General features: G+C 48.8%; 1 protein-coding gene across 2 annotated transcripts in view; it reads left to right on the forward strand.

Annotated features, from left to right (window-relative positions):
* Positions 1 to 8,950: 8,950 nt before the first annotated feature.
* The window catches only part of LZTS1 (leucine zipper tumor suppressor 1), a 62,403-nt gene continuing 57,359 nt past the window's right edge, over positions 8,951 to 13,994 (forward strand). For both annotated transcript variants that reach the window (XM_070459712.1, XM_070459713.1), the window contains exon 1: positions 8,951 to 9,270. The gene's annotated coding sequence lies outside the window, so the exon portion shown is untranslated. The remainder of the gene's footprint in view (positions 9,271 to 13,994) is intronic.

A 13,994-nucleotide genomic window follows, 5' to 3' on the forward strand; every position in this document is an offset into this window, starting at 1 on the left:
CTCTGCTGCATTCCCTGAGACTGATTATCTTCGGAGAGAAAATTCAGACCTTAGGGAAGGGGGTGGGCAGCAGTGGCGCAGGACGGGAGCGGCCCTAAGCTGTGGAGGACGAATCATGTTCACCCTGGTGTGAAGGCTCTTTCATGTCTCGGGGACGTCCCTGGCGGCCCAGTGGCTGAGAAGCCACCTTGCAGTGCAGGGGATATGGCTTCCACCCCTGGTCGGGGAACTAAGATCCCACATGACGCAGAACAACTGAGCCTGCAGGCCTGGAGCCCAGATTCGGCAACTAGAGAGTCCATGTGCCACAAGGAGAGATCCTGCACTACGTGCGGAAGATGCGAGCCGCGTGCTCAGTAGCTTCAGCCTTGTCCGAGTCTTCGTGACCCACATGGACTGGGTCCGTAGCCCGCCAGTCTCTGTCCATGGGATTCTCCAGGCAAGAATACTGGAGTGGGTTGCTGTGCCCGCCTTCAGAGGATCTTCCTGATACAGGGACCAAACCCTCCTCTCTCACATCTCCTGCACTGGCAGGTGGGTGCTTTACCACCAGCGCCAACCTGGGAGGCCCCTTGTGTGCTGCAACTAAGACCAAAAAAATCAATTAAAAACAACAACAACAACAGTTACAGAACCCACAGAATTGTAGCTGTTTGTTTTGGCCACACCTTGAGGTGTATGGAACTTCCCTGACCAAGGATCGAACCTGCCCCACCCCAAAGCAGATCTTAATCATAGGCCCACCAGGGAAGTAGTGTAGATATTATTTTAATCACCTGTAATTTTTCTTGCATCCCTCTCTGTGGGATTATAGTGTTAAAATCACTCAAAAGTTCCAGAAGCAGAGGATATGGGAGCAAGAGACTTGGCCGAGATCACACAGGGACTGAGGGCAGAGTCTGATTCAAGCTCAAGGCTCCAATTGCAATCGATAGACTCAAAATGCTGTTCTCGGCACTTCCCTGATGGTGCAGTGGATACAAATCCACCAGCCAATGCAGGGGACACAGGTTCAATCCCTGAACCAGGAAGATCCAAATGCCTCAGGGCAGCTAAGCCTGTGCACCAGAATACTGAAGCCCACATCCCCTGGAGCCTATGCTCTGCAACAAGAGAAGCCACTGTAATGGGAAGCCCGCGCCCACGATGAGGAGTCGTCCTTGGTCTCTGCAATTAGAGAAAGCCAGTGTGCAGCAACAAAGATCCAGCACAGCCCAAAACAACAAATAAACTATATATTTTTAAAAATGTTCTCTTTTCCAATTCACCATGCTGAATGGGTTTTGGGCCAAATCATGAGGATGTTTTTAATTGGAAGAAATAGGGTAGAAAAGGCCCTGGGTTTCTGATGGGGGTCGGATAGTTGGCACAGAGAGCAACAGCAACTGAAGGGTTTTCCTGCACGTGGGATGCTGGGCTCAGCATGTCACAGGTGTTGATGCATTAAACACTCAAGGCGACTCCGTAAGGCAGGTGTAATAGGGAACTTCAAGCAAACTGAGGCTCTTTCACAGGAAAAATTAGTTCAAGGTCACCAAGAGCCTCTTCTTGCCAAAGTGCTCACATGGCACCTCCAGGTGTCCTTTTTTGCTGCTCCCAGTAACCTTAGGTAAAAAGAGTCAGAAAACGCCAGAAGTGACCTCAGAGATCACCTTGTATAGCCACTTGCCACCTTCCCTTCTCTGCCCCCTTTCTGTCCTCCTCTGTTTCTGGAGCTGGTGAGATGGAGGCCTTCTCAATCATTCTGGGAATGAAAGCAAAAGGAATGGTCAGCATGGAGCAAACACAGTGAGTCTGGGAATAAAGACAAAATATAGGGTGAACACCTAGAGAATTCGATACACAAAGTAAAGGCAGTGAAGTTAGTCCCAGAAGATGGGAGGGAAGAATGGCAATACTACTTGAGGAGTGGAGTGACCTGGAGGATTCAGTTAGAAAGCCAGGCAGGGGACTTCCCTGATGGTCCAGTGGCTAAGACTCCATCTCCCAATGCAGGGACCTGGCCTTGATCCCTGGTTGAGTAACTAAGATCCCACATGCCACAGGGCAGCTAAGTGACACAACTAGAAAAGCCCACACGCCACAATGAAAAACCCACATACAGCAGTAAACAAAGATCCAGCGCACACACACCCCCAACCCCCCCACACACCCAAAAATGAAGAAAGCCAGGCAGGCCAGCAGGAGCTCAAGTCCAGGGCAGGTCCCAGGTGACCAGTCTTGATGTCACCAACTCTTAGGGGACAGCATCAGCCTTTCAGTCTGGGCCTCCCTGAACTGCTTCTTCAGAAATAGCTAAGTAAATGTGTAAATTCTATTTCAGCCCACAGGGTCTCAAAAGCCTCTCTGCTTTTGTTTTCTTCTCCCCCCTGGATGCAGGAAATGAGCCTGGCAACATGCTGCATAGGCTAACTAAATGATTTCCCAGAAGTCACGGGTCTCATATGCTCTATTTGCTTAAATGAGTTGAGGGCTACAAGCAAATGTGGGCTTGACGGGGCCCATTTACCGAAGGCCTCCCTCAGTACTGACAAAGGTCATGCCAGCTTCTTTGTCTGCCTGTCTTTCCTCAGCCCTGGGGAAGAATCAGCCCAAAGCCAATTAGTCCATTAGTCACCACCCACGGGCAGCAGCAGGCTGAGTGTCACGAGGGAGATAGAGAAGTAAGAGCTGGTCCCTGCCCTCACTTAGTCATTAAGTATTTGTGGAAGGCCCTCTCATGGACTAGGCATGGAGCTGGCCACTGAAAAATCTAGTAGGAAAATAAGGTACATTCGCCTAAAACAAGAAAGCGCAAGTAACAAAGTGTGCAAGAAGGAAAGCAGAGCAGGACACAGACATGACACAATTTGACAGGACTTCCAGTTATGGAGTGGGAGTAGGGGATGCAGGAGGGCAGGGTCAGGGCTTGGGGAGGGCCTTGAAAGACACTTCCATTCTGCCCTGAAGGGAGGCAAGGGCGTGGTGGTGGCCTTGATGGAGGTGGGGAAGTTGTGTGGAAGTAAAAGGACACATCTGTTGGGAGGAGGGAGGAAAAGGAATGCACAGGTAAGAAAGAGGCACACTGCAGAGATGCCAAGAAAGAAATTTAAACTTGATGGTGGAGGGCTTCCTTGGTGGCTCTGTGATAAATAATCCATCTGCAATGCAGGAGACCCAGATTCAATCCCTGGGTTGGGAAGATCCCGTGGAGAAGGAAATGGCTACCCACTCCAGGATTCTTGCCTGGAAAATCCCATGGGCAGAGGAGCCTGGTGGGCTACAGTGCATGAGGTCACATAGAGTTGGACATGACTGAGTGACTAACACCTTCACTTTCACTTACACTTTGGGGCAAGTTACTTAGCCACTCTAAGCTACAGTTTCTTCACTTGGAAAATAGAAATAATAATGATTTCTACAACTAAGTAAGATAATGTATATAAGATGCCCAGCCAAGTAGAGGGATGAAATAGACAAGCAATGATTGTCAGTTCTCTCCACAGCTTCCCCCTTCTCCCTTGAAGGCAAGAGATACAGCTATGTCCCAATATCTGTTCCACTCCCCAATCCCTTGGTAAAAGCCAATCAAAATAATCTCATTGGATTTGCCAATGACTGCTTGATGATGTGGCTAAACTTGTTCAGTGTCAGCAGGAAAGACCTTTCAGGAAAGGTTTTCTTGATCCTAGGAAAGAGATGCAGAAACAAAGGTACTTTAATCCTCAAACCGTTGCTGGATTTTGGGTGTGCCAGTGGGACTGAAAGATTCAGCCTGTAGTCCTAAACACTCATTCTGAGGGCAAAGCACTTACTCTGAAGATACCAAACCAGGAAATGGAGACCTGATCTCTGACGATATTGTGAATCCATGGCATGCACTAATCTGGGAGCTGATCTCTTCACTTATTCATTCATGATTATTTTTTTTTTCTTTTGTTTAACCCAGTTTGATTCAAGCTTTCCTAATACTGTAAGTAGAAACAAAGTGGAAACATCTGCCTGCTTCAGACTTTTAGACAAACTAGTCCAAACCCTGGAAGACAGATTCCCTAGCAGGTGATAGAGCCCAGAACCTTTCAAAGCGAGGATGCTGAATGAGAAATAGCTGACCATCTCCTATTGAAAATGATGTTGGGATAGGAGGAATCAAGTCAGAATGTTTTCTTCTCATTTTTTCATAATCTAGTTTAACCTTGATTTACATTGAAGCATTTGCTAAACAGTTATCTTGTGAGTTTTGCTGGCTGGTGGCTGGACAAAACCTCTTCACACTAAAGCTAGTTAGTGCCATTTGAGTGGGGTTCCCTGGTGGCTCAGCAGTAAAGAATCCTCCTGCAATGCCAGAGCTGTGGGTTTGAACCCTGGGTCAGTAAGATCCCCTGTAGGAGGGCATGACAACCCACTCCAGAATTCTTTCTTGGAGAATCCTATGGACAGAGGAGACTTGCAGGCTACAGTCATAGGGTCACAAAAAGTTGGACACAACTGAAGCAACTTAAAATGCATGAACACCATTTGAATCCTTTGCTTTAGCTGAGGCGACTGCTTTACTGTTCTCTGCTCAGGGGAAGGCTGCCGGCCTGTGGTCTCTACTGCCCAAACCAAAGCACATCTGGCACTGGATCAGTCACGCAGTTGCTGAGGCAGGTGCAGGAGCCATGCCTACCACCCTGGGGTCCCAGGGAAGCTGGGCCAACTTCTTATCTTGCTCTATGACTCGGTTTTTCTTTAGATGAAAGAATGGGGTGGACATATTTCCTAAGGTGACTTGAACATCTTAATGGAGATGAGTCATCCCAGGATAAGAATTCTGAGGTCAGCACATTCTCCCCAGGGCCTGAAGGAGTCTTTGTTCCCTCCACAACTTCCCTGGTTTCCTGAATGGGAATATAGGTTAAGAATTCAGAATAATAATATAATAATGTCAGATGATAATGTCACCGATAATAATGATGGTGATAACAGTGATGCTAAACAGTTTCTGGAAGTCATGCAGTACTTTCTAGGAAAGGACAAACACTATTTGCATTTTATCTAACTTGTTTTCTTAACAGGTAGAGAAGTCAAGGAAGAGATGGCCCTCTCAAAGGACAGGAGTTTAGTGATATCCAGAGATGCGAGATGTAAGGTGCCCAGAGATGTACAAGTAAGAAATGTAAATTCTGGTTCTAAGAGCTTCACATCCTGGAGGGAGACAGGACATTGGTTGGGCATTTTCTAAGATCAGGAGGCATTGGCTTTGCCTGCAGGAAAGCCAACCTACCCCTACTTCCCTAGGCTAGCTGGAAGACAGATGGAGCAGTGGAAGCCTGTTGATCCATTAAAGCTTTTCTCAATGCTCTGCTGCATGCTAACTCACTTCAGTCATGTCCAGCTCTTTGCAACCTCATGGACTGTAGCTTGCCAGGCTCCTCTGTCCATGGAATTCTCCAGGCAAGAATACTGGAGTGGGTTGCCATGCCCTTCTCTAGGGGATCTTCCCAACCCAGAGATCAAACCCATGTCTCTTATGTCTCCTGCACTGACAGGTGAGTTCTTTACCACTAGCACCACATGATCTAGCATAATAATATTTTCTCACCTGCTTTCAGAGATTACCCAGCCTCAGTTAACTACAGTCATCCTTTCTTACCTCCCAATACAAAGCCCTGAATTTTTAGACTCAAAATAACACTAAACTGTTATTTAACATTTTTTACTTTTCTTACCACTTTGACTTCAATAATCCTTTTCATATTTGCATCACTGCCACAGACAGGGCAAATATTATTAGGCCCATTTTACTGACGAGCAAACTGAGTCTCAATAGGGTGACAACAAGTTTGAAAAAGCGTGACTAGATGTGAATCTTTTGTATATGAGTTCATTCCTCTCTCTGCAACATCATCCTGCCTTCCACCATAGAATTTATTTAAGTACTTTTTGAGTGCTTGCTGCATGCTAGCAATGTGCTAGGGATTCAATGTCAAATAAAAGATGTTGGGCTTTGAACAAGAAACTCACAGGAGAGTTGAAGACAAACAAGAAGTCAGGCAGTTATTTAAATTGTGATAGGAGAAAGTACATTGAAAAAAGCCGAAGTGCTTCTAGCTCAGACCAGCTGTTGGGTTACTGGGCCATGGGCTTGGTCCTCTGTGGCCAATCTGAGGTCCCAGAGCTGAGTAACAGAATAATAAGCTAGAACAGTAAGCCATTTGAACCTCAGATAATGAGTTGATGAAGATGGCAGGGAATATTTTATAAGAGCATAATTTGTGACCCAGTTTTCTAGACTCACGTCAAGCAAGGGAGAGTCTAAGAGAGGCAGAGGGCCAAATGGGATAGCCAGGGCCTAGGAGGGTAATACACCTTCAATGGAAGAGGAGCCACAGTGAGAACCCCGCCAGAGGTTTCAGAGGCAGACACACCCAAGCATTGCATTTCCATACCCAACAGCTGAATCAGGAAGCTAATTATGGCCTCGTACTTCAGGAGACCACATTCCTGAGGCTTTTATGACCACACACATACACACACACTGTACCATCATGGCTCTCCTCTCTCATTCTTCATCCTTACTTCTGCCCCCATTCTCCATACACCCCACTTTATCTCTGAAGCTTCCCTGCACAGGGGGTTTCTATTCTTCCATACTGTTTCTGGATTTCACCTCTCACACACATCACCGCTCTGCCCAGACCCTTTGCCTAACTCAGTCCTTCTAAGTGGGCTGTACATCAAACCCTAGAATGCATTTTAGGTCTTAAATTTTGTCAAATAGAGAATGAGTTTTCCAATGAGGGATGAGTACATACAAAGGTGGGTAAGAAGTGTCTGAGAAAACTGAGTAACCAGTCTTGTGGTTGACACAAAGAAATTGTAGCATTACTTATAATAGCTGTTATGTATATGTACTTTCATGGCAGCTATTATAAACAATGCTACAATTTCTTTGTGTCAACCACAAGATTTATAATAGTTGCCATGTATATGCACTTTCAGGACTTCCCAGATGGCGGTAGTGGTAAAGAACCTCCTTGCCAATGCAGGAGACATAAGAGATGTGGGTTCAATCCCTGGGTCAGGAAGATCCCCTGGAGAAGAGAATGGCAACCTGCTTCAGTATTCTTGCCTGGAGAATTCCATGGACAGAGGAGCCTGGTGGGCTACAGTCCATAGGGTCGCAAACAGTCAGACACCACTGAAGCGACTTAGCATGCACACATATGTACTTTCCACGTGCTTGCGTGTGTGCTAAGTGACTTCAGTGGTGTCCGCTCTGCAACCCTACGGACTGTAGCCCACCAGGCTCCTCTGTCCATGGGATTCTCCAGGCAAGAATACTTGAACAAGACCCGATTTCCCCCACAGTCAGTCTCTCTCATCAGGAAGCTTCCATAAGCCTTTTATCCTTATCAGAGGGCAGACAGAATGAAAACCACAATCACAGAGAACTAATCAAACTGAGCACATGGACCACAGTCTTGTCTAACTCAATGAAACTATGAGCCATGGGTGTAGGGCCACCCAAGATGGACAGGTCAGAATGGAGAGTTCTGACAAAACGCGGTCCACTGGAGAAGGCAATGGCAAGCCACTTCAGTATTCTTGCCTTGAGAACCTCATGAACAGTATGAAAAGAATACTGGGGTGGGTTGCCATTTCCCCCTGGGGGATCTTCTCAACCCAGGGACCAAACCCACGTCTCTTATGTCTCCTGCATTGGCAGGTGTGTTCTTTACCACTAGCACCACCTGGGAAACCCATACTTACCACATATTGGGATCCTTATTTAATACTCACAACTAATCTATAAATAAGACATTCATTCATTCAACAATTATTTATTGAGTGCCTACTATGTATCAAGTTCTGAGTGCTGGGGATATATGTGAACAAAAGGAATCAAGTTCATTCATGAACAAAAAAGAAAGTCCCTGTTCTCAGAGAGTTTACATTCTGGGAATTGTTATCCCAATTTTATAAAGGAAGGAACTGGGATATAAGGAATGTAAGGCAGTGACTCAGGGTCATGCAGTTAAGTAGCGGAGCTTATCTGACTGACCCCTTAAACCTCATGCCTCGCTGCCTCCCAGGAAGCCAGGAGTTGAAGGATGGAGTCTTTAGGGTCAGGAACTGGAGGTGGGGAGGATCCTCTACAGGATTTCAGGTGGAGAAATGGCAGAAACAATATGGTGTGGTTCCCTTCAGGCCATCTTCCCTCATTCTACTTGTAATCAGAAGCCAGGCACCTCAGTCTCCCCACACCCCACCTCGACACTCCCTGGGCAGGGTCATGCCTGGTTTTAATGAATTAGATTCCGCGCATCCTCAGGATCCCAGCCTAATGCAACTCCTGGAAACCCAATAAACTGGCCCTTTGTCCAACCAAATCTTGTAAACTTGGGTTCCCTCCTAGCTCAAACGCTAGAAGTTGAAAGTGGGTGGTAGAGAAAATGATAGTGGTACTGGGTAAGATTACTAGCTATAAAGAGTCCTCAACTTTCACCTTAAATTTTTCAGAGTGGTAGTGCCAGTGGTCTAGGTTCCAACCTGCAATCCTGGCGAACCAATGCCTCTTACCAGGCTGCTGGTGCCGTCTTTGAACCTAGATATCCAGGGGACTGAAGTGGGGAGATGGTGCTGGGGAAAATTAAACGTAAGAAGAAGGGGGTGAAAAGAAGGGGGAAATAAGAAAAAGACAAAACAGAGGAATGGGGGAAGTGAAAGAGGGGGGAGAAAAAGATCGAGCAGACGGGGCTACCCGGAGGGATCTGCTGAAAGTGAGATCGGAGAGTTGGGGGAGTCGGGACCCCGCGCGGGAGGCGGATGCAGGGGAGCGGGAGGTCGAGGGCAACCCCAGCTGTCAGCTGGGAACAAAGGCCGCCGAGCCGCTAGGAAGAGCCGCCGGCAGCCCTAGCCAACGAGCGGCGCCGGCGCCGGCCCCGCCCCGCCCCGCCCAGCCCCGCCCTGGCCAATGAGCGGCGTCGACCCCGCCCCGGCCCTCCCGCCCCGCCCTGCCCTCCCTCCCGCCCGAGGCTCCGGGACCCGCGCTGGGGCCGGAGCTCAGGGACCCAGCGAGCGGGCGGGCGGCCGGGCGGGAGAAGGGCGGCGCCGGGCGGGAAGCGAGGTAGAAAGTTTCTCTGCTCTCCTCATCTAGCGAGCCGGAGCTGCGAGCAATCTCGGGACCCGCCCGGCCAGCGCGAGAAGAGAGACGCGAGCACATCGCCAAATACACTGGAAAAGAAAAAAAAAAAAAAAAAAACCAAACAAACCCTGAAGTCAGCCCCAGGCGCAGGGACAGATAAGGTGAGGTGGACAGGGGTCTCGCTCATTCCGCAACGAGTGAGCCGGGCTCCGGGGAAACTGCGGCGTGCCAGCGCGTCAGTCTGTCTTTGTCTGTCTGTGCCGGCGTCTGTCCAGGTGTCTTTGTCTCCGCATGTGACTGTCAGGGTCTCCCCTCTGCCCGGGCGCGTGCGGCGAGTCTGGTCCCCGCCTGGAAGAGAGGAGGGTGCGCCCGTCCTTCCGGCTTTGTCTCCTACAGACCGGGTTTATCCACTCCCCGTCCCGAGTCTGGTCTGCGGGGGCAGAGGTGTTGGGTGACACCGGAGTCCAGAAATGAGGAAGCGGGAGATGTGCGAGCAGGGTCTGACAGCCGCGGCCGGGCCACTGAACTTTGCTGTCTGGAACTTTGGAGATGGGCTGTGTGTGTCCGCACTGGTGGCAGGGACACGGGTGCAGTTGGAAGTATAGATTGTTCCACTGAAGGAATAGGTCACAGAGGCTGAGATCGATAGAGAAGGTGGGTGATGAACCTGGGTATTTAAGTGGCCCCCTGCCTGCTTGGGGCTTCCCAGGTGGGGCTAGTGGTAAAGAACCTGCCTGCCAATGCAGGTTAGTGGTAAGAGACGCCGGTTCCATCCCTGGATTAGGAAGATCCCCTGGAGGAGGGCATGGCAACCCACTCCAGGATCCTTGCCTGGAGAATCCCATGGACAGAGGAGCCTGGAGGGCTGCAGTCCATGGAGTCACACAGAGTCAGACAGGAGTGAAACAACTTAGCACTGCCTTGAGTCATTCAGCCAAAGTAACACACACACAGTCTCACACCTCCACACACATCACATTCATTTCTTTCTCTCACCCACCACAGACAGCCAGCCCCTCACTCTCTCCCCACTCCCCTACACACACACACACACACACACACACGCCCTTCCACACGTGTAACTCCAGCCCTTAGAGCACAGAACTCAGCAGCAACATGCGCCAACCACTGCGGGCTTTGCAGCTCTCGCTCCAGGTGAAAAGGACTAACTGGGGAGGGCCTGGGCGGTCTGCTTGCCCACGACTGTGTCACGCCCAGGAAAGTGCTCCTGATTCCTTGACTTCAGGGCCCTAATTTCCCAGGAATGAGGAGTACTTAGGGCACTGAGCATCTGAAGTGTCTGGGTCCTTCCTCTGGCCTTCCAACCACATCCTCTCGCTGCCCCTCTGTTCTGGTCTTGGGTGCTGGCAAACTAGTAAGGAGGCACCTCATCCTGGAGAGCCCTTGGCAGGAGCTGTGCCAGGTAAGGATCTCCTGCAGCCTCATGGTGGGAGCTGAGGTGCCCTGCTTGAGAGATAAGCTGTCTGCTTGGCACTTCTTCCTGCGTCCTGAAAAAGAGCCTGTGTGTAGGGGCAAGAGAGCGTTTGTAACCTGAGCTTCCTCTGAGTTCAAGAACAATTTTCCCTGGGCATGTTGGGGGAAATACATGTGCTGGAAGTCTGTGGGTATATGTACACACATGAAGATGTGTAGCAGAGACAGTGATTACAGGCAGGAAGGGTGTTTATGTTCAGGGGTGGAGGAGAGTGGAGTCTATGGTTGAAGTCTGTGGACAGAGGCATACATGCTAATCAGGTGTGGCGTTTACACCTTGTATTTATCCAGAGCCTTTCTTCTTGAGGTGTTTTCTGTGCATCATAGACGTTATCTCATTTGTTATCTCCTTTACCCTTGAGACAAAACTACCAGGTGAGCATGGAGCATCGCTGACTCTCTGTGTTCTGACAGTGAAAAAAGTGAGGCCACAGAGCAGCAAGACTCCTGAGGTCCACAGTTCATGGGAGCAAAGTCAGGCATAACAAGTGGGAGACCAAGCAGGAGGGATCAGCTGGGTGGATATGACCCGGGGACACTCATCTGTTGGTGATGAGAAGAAACTCAGGTTGGAAAAGAAGGGTGTCTCTTTGAAGGTTCCAGCATGAGAGCAAGAGGGAGGATGGAACATTAGAGATGGTGGGGATTTTGAATGTTGATGGCAGCCTCTGTGCTTCACAAGTAAAACCTGTTTTAATAGTTCAGCTTCTGCTCCTGTCTGTCTATAGGAGGAGCCCCTTGTCTGCCCGTGTGTCCCAGTGGATATGTGTCAGGATAGTTGCCGTTGAAGGGGTGCGGCTGGGTAGTGTGGCTTGGGGAGAGCCAGTGCATTGGGACCATGTGAAGGAAAAACTTGCTGAGCTATTTTGAGAAAGCATGCATCTGCCTATATGGCCATAGACATAGATGGACGCTAGCTATGGAAAAATGGCTTTCTGATCCCCAAAACATAGGTATACGCCTTTGCACTTTTTCAACATTCATTTAAAAAATATTCATTCCGTGCCTACAAAAGGCAAGGCTCTGGGCCTGAAAGTGAGTCTACAAAGATGAATAAACCGATGATGGCAACCCAGTGGTTACGTATCTTACAGACTAGTGTAATGGGAAATATTTAGCAACATTTAATACCCTTCACTAAGTACCCTGTGTGCCCAGTACTTTTGGCTCATTATCTCCTTTAATTCTCAGCATAGCCCCGTAGGGTATGTATGATTGTTAGAGGAGGAGACTTCAATCCCATTGCCAGGATAGGAAATGGAGGAGCAAGGGTCTGAGCTCAGCTTAGCGCTGACCCTGGCTCTTTGCACATTCTTCTGCTACTTTTGAACATGTATCTTCTGTGCAAAATATTCTTGCTCTCTTCCTCTACCTCCACCCAACTAGCCCCCGCTTGCACTTCAGGTTTTAACCATACAGGATCAACTCCTCCAACAACGTGTCCCTTCTCTCTTTAAGTCTGGGTCACCTGCCTTCCTGTCATTCCTCGCTCTCCTGGCATTTACCCACAGGCTTCTGAAGAGCCTCCAAAGTTCCTAGAGGCAGAGATGTGTCATCAATCCCAGTTCAGAGTAGTGTTTGGCTTCTAGGGGGAAGTCCTTAGGAAATGCATGTTTAATAAAGTAACTGGACAGAAAACAGGTATTAGAGACTCTTTGTGGGAGCACTTTTCCCAGCAGCAGATTTCTGCTGAAGGACACTTGACTGGCATGACCTCTGATTTTCCTGTCTGTATTACTGGGCCAGCTGTTTCAGGGCTTCTGCCTAACTTGGGCTCCTCCATCCTGGTTCCTGCCTCCAGTAGTTTGGGAGCCTAAAGAAAACCCAGCCTCCACCCACCCTGCCAGCCTACGCACTCTATCTCCAGGTCCTTTGACTGAGAAGTATAATTATACAAGTAGGAGGTGATAGGTGTGATCTAGATTTGAGGTTTCAAAATCCTGCAGTTGGAACCCCCAGGGGGCAGTGGTTCCAGGGCTGCGATGAGGTGTTTCTGGGGTCTGGCCAACAAACATGGGAAATCTTTTCAACTGCCTGGGAAATCTTTAGACGATTTACATGGTGGGTCACTGAGCTGGCTTTTGAATAGATTTTTGTGCTGCTGCAGTTTAAAAAATACTCTTCTGAAATGGACACTCTCACGGTTCTGCTGGGAGTGTAAGTTGCTCCCTTGTTTGGGGAGGTCATTGGGCCGTGATTTGCCCAAGGTCACATGGTTCAGAGTCCGCTGACTCCTTTCCCATGCCCTTTGCACCACCCCGTTATTCCTCGTGTCAGGATTTCCCATGCTTTCTCAGAGGTCCTTGATGATTTTCATTTTCCTTTCAAAGATCATCACCCAAGTTTGAAAATCTCACGTGTTGCATTCTTTCATGCTTGTGCTCAGTTGTGTCTGCCTATTTTATGACCCCATGGCTTGTAACCCACCAGCCTCCTCTGCCCGTGGAATTTTCCAGGCAAGAATACTGGAATGGGTTGCCATTTTCTCTTCCAGGGGATCTTCCCAACTCAGGGATCAAACCCGCATCTCCTGTGTTACCAGGCAGATTGTTTACCACTGTGCCACCCTAGCCCAGTTTATCCCTCATCTCCCTGGCACCTTATATGGATGTGCATGCATGCTAAGTTGCTTCATTATTGAAGGTCTCATTCATGCAAGGTGCCAGGGTGATGGGGGATAAACAAAATGACTAAATAATGATCTGGCTAAATGAAACTTGTGATGAGGATTGAAGAGGAGCCAGCCCCCATAAATCAGTGACAAGTATGTTGAAAACTGGATCAGGACAACTTTGAACATGACAGCTGTTCCCCAGGAGGGAGGTAAGAGGTGGCTGTGAACGAGACCTTGAAGTTGAACCTAAGGAAGAGATTTATACCTTCCCTATAGAGAGGAAGCATAGCAGCAATGTCATAGCTCCCAGATGCAAGTTCAGAGTCCAGGAGATGGGTCTCTCTCTCCAAGGGGAGCCCCTGGAGGGAGCCTGTTACCTCCTTTTAACTGGCTTAACCAGCCATGCAGACCGGACAAAACTGGGCAATGCCGGGTGAGAGGTCACTCTGCTCTTAACAACTGCTTCCAGCCAAGCGACTGGATAGCTTAGCCGCAGATGAGCTCTTCCAGGGGTCCAGAAAAGTGGGCCCGGATGTGTCAGCCAGAGTCAGGTGGGGTGAGTTGGACTTCTAGCTGCTGCTGTTTTGCATGCTGCCTCTGTATCTGCAATCTCCATCTTGCTTCTCTTTCTTACTTCCTGCCGGACAACAGGCTCCCACCAGACAGCCTAACCATCCCTGGGTTTCCTATTGTAGTGATTTTAATAGCACTTTTTAACTTTAAATGGATTATTATTGTTATTTACAACTCTGACATTTCTTCTGCAATTTGACAGAT

Source organism: Odocoileus virginianus, chromosome 31 (genome assembly GCF_023699985.2).
Source record: "Odocoileus virginianus isolate 20LAN1187 ecotype Illinois chromosome 31, Ovbor_1.2, whole genome shotgun sequence".
NCBI lineage: Eukaryota > Metazoa > Chordata > Mammalia > Artiodactyla > Cervidae > Odocoileus > Odocoileus virginianus.